This window comes from Bison bison, unplaced genomic scaffold (assembly GCF_000754665.1).
Source record: "Bison bison bison isolate TAMUID 2011002044 unplaced genomic scaffold, Bison_UMD1.0 scf7180017864030, whole genome shotgun sequence".
Classification (NCBI taxonomy): domain Eukaryota; kingdom Metazoa; phylum Chordata; class Mammalia; order Artiodactyla; family Bovidae; genus Bison; species Bison bison.
In genome coordinates, this window is record NW_011494602.1 from 4786644 (window position 1) to 4794434 (window position 7791).

Consider the following 7791-nt stretch of genomic DNA (forward strand, 5'->3'; position numbering starts at 1 on the left):
TACAAACTCTTGACTTCTTTGCTGAAAAATATCACCATGTAATATGTAAATATGTAATTTCTGAACTTTGCATTTGAACTCAGTATAGAAATATAAGGTTACTATAAGAGAAGGCAGTCTATAGTTTTAATTAACAGAAACTTACCACTTTGAAGGATCCCCAATGACTGTCTCATGCAAAATAATAGGCCAGAACAAGACAACAGATGGAACAGATGGTGGAGTCCTCCCATGTCCTGTTCCCTAGAACTGACTGAATACACAGGCATAAACATATGTCTATAATCTAGAATCATGGGTAAACAGAAGGTGTTGTACTTCTTGAATCAGAAAGCATGGAAGGCAGAAGATAAATGGAATAAAAACCAAGTAGGAGGTGACACTCCAGAAACTCACAGGCATTAAAACAGGAATAGATCTGGACCACCCAAACCAGGTGGGGGAGGTGTCAGCATTGGGAGTGAAGTGGGAACATCTAATTAGGACAATTTTCCATCATAGTTCACACTTCCCATACCCTCCACACCCCAGCCAGAAGAAAATTACATGCCAGATAGTGATACCAGTTCCAACCAGAAAAAACAGGGACCACCCAAAGACAGGACTAACCATTTGAAGAAATTAGATTTCTGAGATCATCAGTCCTCAAAATACATGATATCATTGCTATGGTCTGAATGTTTATGTCCCCACACTCCATGCCAAATCCTTATGTTGAACACCTAATACCCAAGGATGGTATTAGGAGATTGGGCCTTTGGCAGGTGATTAGGTCCTGAGGGCAGAGTCCTCCTTGATCAGATTAGTACCCTTATAAAAGAAGCTCCAGAGGGATCCTCAGGCTTCCCTGGTGGCTCAATGGTAAAGAATCCACCTGCAATGCAGGAGACTCAGGTTCAACCCCTGGGTCAGGAAGATCCCTTGGAGGAAGAAATAGCAGCCCATGCCAGTATTCTTGCCTGGGAAATCCCATGGACACAGGAGCCTGGCGGGCTACACTCCACGGGGCTGTGAAGAGTTGGACACGACTAAGTGATTAAGCACCAACCCAGAGACCCTTAGCCCTCTCCACCATATGAGGACACAAGAAATCTGCAGCACAGAAGAGGGGTCACTCTGGGCCATGCTGATACCCTGGTCTTGGACTTCAAGCCTCCTGAACTGTAAGAAATATGTCATTTACGAACTACCCATTCTACAGTGTTTTGTTACAGCAGCTCAAATGGACTAAGACAATTTTACATGAATTAAAAATCTGAGCTAATAAAAATGATGGGTAAGAGTATAATGAATAAGAAAAATCTTAAATAAAGCAAAAAAAAAAAAAAGTTGGAATGAGAATATACCAAATTTGAAAATGTCAAGTCATCTTTTGTCATGTATAAAAGTTAAGAAATTCAAAGATAAGCCACAGACAAGAAGAAAGTGTTTGAAATATCCCTAACAGCTAAAGGATTAACATCCAGAAATAAACGGACAACTCTCAACACAAGGCAAAGAATTTAAGCAGGTTATTGATGTAAGAGGAAACAGAAATTGCCCATAATGCTGGAAAATGTACACAGTAGCAAATTTGCTCGGTAGCAAATCAGGCAACAGCAAATCAGAGCAGAGATACAATGGTTGCATCAAATTGACAAAAATTAAAATGTTTCTTAATAGTGTTGGTGGGAATTGAGGAAAAAGTTCCTCTCACACAAGACTGGAAAAGCTATAAAATGACACAATCATTAAGTAAAATTTAGGATATATATAGCCTTCAATCAGCAACTGTACTTCTCAAAATTTACCTCAGGGATGCCTGACCCATATACTCAGAGAGAGATACATAAGACGAAGTATTACTCCAAAGTACAAGACTGTTTTCGTGTAGCCCCAAACTAGAAACAAATACCAAGAGTCCACCAAGGAGAATATTTTATTGTTAAATAAAATTTGGTCATCCATTCCCTGGGCCTCTCAGGTGACACAGTGGCAAAGAATCCACCTGTCAATGCAGGAGACGCAAGATACTAAGGTTCAATCCTTGGATCAGGAACATCCCCTGGAGCAGGGAATGGCAACGCACTCCAGTACTGATGTCTGGAACATTTCCTGGACAGAGGAGCCTGGTGTGCTACAATCTATGGGGTTGCAGAAAGTTGGACATAACTGAGTGACTAAACACACAGCCATTCCATGGGATATTATAGAGGTATAAGAATAATAAAGTGGATACACATGTACTTACATGAAAAGTTCTGTAAGACATACTGTAAAGTGAAAATCAAGTGTGTGGAAAAGTAAAAATAGAATGATGTTATTTAGGATACAGATGGATATAAACAAAACAAAATATTTCCATAGTTAATACACACACAAATTCATTAAAGAGAGACCTGGAAATATACCATGAACCTGTTCCCAGCACTTGACTTCACACTGCACTGCACAGTTGGTGGGATTTTAGTTGCCTATTCAGGGATCAAACCTGGGTCCTCTGCAGAGTCTTAGCCACTGGATCACCAGGCAAGTCCCACCAGCAGTTGACTTTGGACAAGGCCAGGATTGTGGTCAAAGGTGGGGAGGAGTCAAGGACATCAACAGTGCTTTACTCTCTTACAAAAAGAACCTATTAATATTTGCAGGTTAGCAACAAAAAGAAAAATAAATATCTGTAACAGAAAAAGATCAAGTAGTAGGAATGCTTCCTTTAAAACGTGTATCTCTCCTTCTCTTCCTTTTTAATTTCATTATGTGATCCTCTTTCCCCTTCCCCAAGTTCCTGTTTTAGGGATACAAGGAAGAGTTTACTAAACTATACTGAACTTCTTGTATCTGAACTGGTGGTGACTAGTTTTATTTTTACACCAATCTTGGCCCAGGGTCAGGGCCTCAGGTTGCAAGGCAGAGGTCTACTTTGTTTCATATTCTAACAGACTATGTTTGGGTTCACCTTTTACATGGACCCCCCTTTTCTTCTTTGGCTCCCATACAGATTCTTCTTGTAGTTCACATGTTTTTCATGGATAATGCTTCCTACCTTGGTTTCCGGTCCTGACACGGCATAGCTCCAAAGAAAAGTCATAATTTAATTCAGGAAACCTCTTCCATACTCAGCCTGTACAAGAGCCCTTTCTCACTCATGATCACAAATAAACTGATCCTCTTCACATGACACGCACTGACATAAGAAAACACCCCATGCTTAAGATAGTCATATTCAGAATCTCGTTTCTGCTAATTACAGTCAGTAAAATTTACAGAGCCAACATTAAAAGGGAAAGAATGATTAGAATAAGCCCAGAGCTGATACCAAGGATGAACATTTCCCTTAAGATGATGTTCATGTTTATCTGCTCCCCACCAACCCCCAAACATGCCTTCAATGTTTCATCAGAAGCACATTTCTGCTACCTAAAGTTATTAGAAACACATTTCTGCTACCTAAAAGCCAGCTCTGGTTTTTTACATTCTCCAATCTGTTATCTGGGTTATCAATCTTCTTTGCCACCTACCAATTCTATGGTGGCAAATCATAGGCTGGGTTATAGGACACGTGTCAAGGTTCACAAAGAGCAAAATCACTGGCTTCAAATCAGTGGTCCATGGTACAGTGTGGTCAGGACAGGAGAGAGCATCTGGATAAGAACCCTCACATTTGATGGCTATAAAAAGAAAATCCTGTAACAATATTCTTTACTTCTTAAGCCACTCAGCTCACCTCTGAGCAGACTAGGCTTCAACTGATCACTAATCAAAGAGCTTCATAAAACAGGGAGCTCAGCTGGTGCTCGGTGATAACTTAGGGGGATGAGGGAGGTGGGAGGGGGCTCCAGAGGGAGGGATCTATGTATACGGAAAGGTGAGTCAGCAGAAACCAATGTTTGTTGTGCAGCAGAAACCAATACAACATTGTAAAACAATTATCCTCCAACTAAAAATAAATAAACATTTTAAAAAACAAAGGACTTTGGTACAGGCTTCATGGACCAAGGAGAAACAAGGACAAAGATGAAAGAAGAAGCTCCAGGGAAAAGAGGTGAATTACACAGATACCAATGCAAGGTTTCAAGCAGAAGTGAGGAGGGAATCGGGGGATAAACTTTAAAAAGTATCATATTTTTTTTTCCGAGATGTAAACTCTGTAGTACATGTGATAGATTCACATCACTAAGACTAACTGTCAATTAAAATATTTTAAAGAAAGTGGGCCTCTAAGCAATATCATGATTGCAACATTCAACCCATCCCTTCAAATAATGTTATGCAAAAACATGGACTTAAAGCTTGCTTGCCACTGCTCACCTGTGAGCACCATCTCTGCTCACATGCATTTAAGCTGCTAATACACCACTCACAGGGGTCCATCTCCTAGAAGTGGACTCATCACTCTCTCTGGCTCTAGAACTGGGCTTAAAGCCAGAAGATTACAAACTTGGAATCATGTAAAGTTTCATTTTTTCTTAAATTACCTCATCTTTTAGATATTAATATATGATCATTAAAAAAACAAACCTCCAAACTCTGATATATGACTGATGGTTGACTTAGAAAGTGGAAAGTGAAAAATGAAACTACCATCTCTTGGCTAGAACTGAAAGATTGATGCTCATGAAAAGAAAAGTAATAAAAAGACAGAAGTATTGCTACCACAACATCTGTTTCATCTGGTCATAAACTGCATTACAACCAAGAGAAAATGGTCTGTATTCAAAAACTGAGTTTTTTTCCTATATTTGAAAATAAGCATTAGTCAAAATACTGGGTTCATGAAACAAGAGATGTACATCAAAGAGCCTCTGGTCCTAAACACTTTCTCTTTCTCAAGCAAAGAAATATTTATGATTGGTTTTAAAGGGGAGCTTAACTGAGTTGCTATGAATTATTTAAAATCCCCAAAATATCTTCTGCTGCTTTTGTAGAAGCTTGATTTACAAGCTGAAAAATCAAACTGACAGTCCAGTCTCTTGTACAAATACCCAACTTTAAAAATGCTCTAAGCATTATAAATATATCTTTCATGAATATAGCTTCAACAGTTCTAAAAATAGCCTTTAGGAGGAAAAAAAAAAAGAAAAAGAACCCTTTCAAGCCATTGTTTTATACATAACAGCAGGAAACCAAACAGAATGTCAAAGCCAAAGTGATTAACACACCCAGTAATAAACATGAACAGTCAGTATGAAATCTTACTCAAACGCGGCTTTTGACATTAGCTTGGGGTCTATATCTGTGGCCCCACGTCTATCGCCAGAGGTGACTATAAGGCCCATATTCAGAAAGCAGCTCCAGGACAATAAAGGTAAAATCTGTCTTTTGGAAGATATGTTAAAGAGACACATTCAGGACCCACCCTGGGGGCCATATATTACTTTCCAGCCCCCTAAGAATTCCCCCGGGCTCCAACCTGACCCCAAACGAGCCACTGCACAGAGCAGTCTCTGTACCATTACTCACTGATGAAGTCCAGGTCGCCCCTAAAGGCAGAAAGCTAGGCTGACAGCCAATAACCCTGGATATAGAGGCGTAACACCAGGATGTGAAAAGGTTAATAGTGCCTCACAATTTGGTCCAGATATTTTATCGTTTCAGTATCACTTTGGCAAATCTCAATAAAACCTGCCCCATCTTTCCAAATATCAGAACTTACAGGACCAAAATATACTGTGGTCAGTCGCCTTGGAGATTCAAGTGCAGAACCACAGCATTGTCTATTGAAATAATAACCACTTTCTATGAATAGTCCGGTCTAACTGCCTGTTAAACTCCAAATAAATTTTATGATCTGCAGACATTCTACTTTTTAATAATTCAATATGGAATCAGCTCAATTGGTTCCATAATAAATGAGATTCTAAATTTATGATATGGTGGACAGAAAGCTAAAACAGGAAAAAATTCCCAAAAATGGAAAGACTTTTATTCCTGATTTTCTAATGTGAACCAATTATCAAAGCCAAATTCCTGACGAGGCTGGGAGGCTGCCTAAGCAACAAAGGGCAGAGGAAGAGAAAGGGAAAGTCACAGTTACAGTCATTGGGCCACAGGGGCTCTCTCATCCCTTTTCTTCATTCCCTATGGATAGAGCTGGGGGGAGACTTACAGCAGTAACACCGACTAACTTCCCTCTACAACAAATGCAATTCACGGTTCCGTGCTCTTGTCCTGAAAAGTGCCAAATGTTCTAGGATTTAGCACATCTAATACTTCAGGCTACAGTCCTTGGAAACTCTCCAGACATTTCCATTTTAGGCATTCTTTTTAAGTAGAATCTTTAAATAAATTACAAAGAGTCATCCATGAAACAAATAGAAACCTGAATACTTTGCAAATCAACAACTCGCTGGAAAATGTAAAAGAGACATATCTCACTTCTTACCTTGTTTTGATCTGTCCAGTAAAAGAAAAATCCCTGAGGGTCAGTCCTCAAAATAATCGGAGTGACAACAGTGGAGTCCTAGAAGTGAAGAAAACACATGTGTATCAATATATGCCACAGTAGAAAGTCTTACCTGGGATGACTTAACAAGTTAGCAATTAAGAGTTTCTCCAAGACCATCGATATTAGTAAAACTTTCAAAAAACTAACATGATATCTTTAACATCAGAGGATTATTAATTACATAACTGGAGATGCTCTCCTCATAATTAGAATACTATTTAAAAAGTAAAAGGTCAGTGATGCATGTATTTATTGATTGAGGCACGTTTTTAAAGGCATTGGCATGTTTTCTATTAAAAAGCTATATTTAGTTTTCCAAATACAACACTAAACATTACACACTTTATATGATTAAAATTAATTAAAATCCATGCTTGAGGATATTATGTTAAACTACATTTGCTCTATAAAATGATCTTAATTGTACTAAAGAGAGTTAACACAGCATTTAGGTATTGCTATTTCCAAGGTAACAGTAAATAAGGCCATCTTCTACATTTTCAGAAAGCTATACACAAAATTGTTTCAAATTTAAATTTCACACAATAAAAAATCATCATAGTCTTCTGAGTTTAAAGCATGCGTATTACAAAGCAAAAACTGCCTGCATTGTAATTACAATATTTAACATTTCTAAAATACGTGTTCTTTTCTTTTGACAATTTTCACAGAGGCATACCATCTGCACAAAAAAACACATGTCACTGGATATGGATTTTTATACTGAAACACTGAGGTCTTTGCAGGGATTGCATTTTTTTTAAAGAGACATAAATAACCAGTTTATTCCAACTTTTTCATACACATTATAACTGTGGTACGTCATATCCTCTTGATCAAAAAGAACTGTAATAAATTTAGAACTTGCAGAGATAATTTTGGAATTTAGAGTTATCTTCCTGATGGGTAGAGTGGATCTAAGGCTTTGTGCACATGGTAAGATTTACTCTAAAGTCAGGTCAACTCGTAACTGCAGGCCAATCCCTTGAGCTCAAATCACAGCCTGTGCCCTCCCTGTGCCTCAATGTACGCAACAAAAACTGGGGAAAAAAATAAGATAATAATCATTCCTCCCTCAGAGGTTTTAAGTTAGAATTAAATTTCATTCCTATCCCAAAGAAAGGCAATGCCAAAGAATGCTTAAAATACCACACAATTGCACTCATCTCACATGCTAGTTAAGTAATGCTCAAAATTCTCCAAGCCAGGCTTCAGCAATATGTGAACCATGAACTTCCAGATGCTCAAGCTAGTTTTAGAAAAGGCAGAGGAACCAGAGATCAAATTGCCAACATGTGCTGGATCATCAAAAAAGCAAGAGAGTGACAGAAAAAAATTTATTTCTGCTTTATTGATTATGCCAAAGC

At 38.4% G+C, this 7791-nt stretch overlaps 1 protein-coding gene across 1 annotated transcript in view; it reads right to left on the reverse strand.

The window, feature by feature from the left end:
- Positions 1-6435, reverse strand: part of PLCB1 (phospholipase C, beta 1 (phosphoinositide-specific)) — an 833798-nt gene extending 827363 nt beyond the window's left edge. The window contains exon 1 of the mRNA XM_010834232.1: positions 6362-6435. The gene's annotated coding sequence lies outside the window, so the exon portion shown is untranslated. The remainder of the gene's footprint in view (positions 1-6361) is intronic.
- Between the last annotated feature and the right edge of the window lie 1356 nt (positions 6436-7791).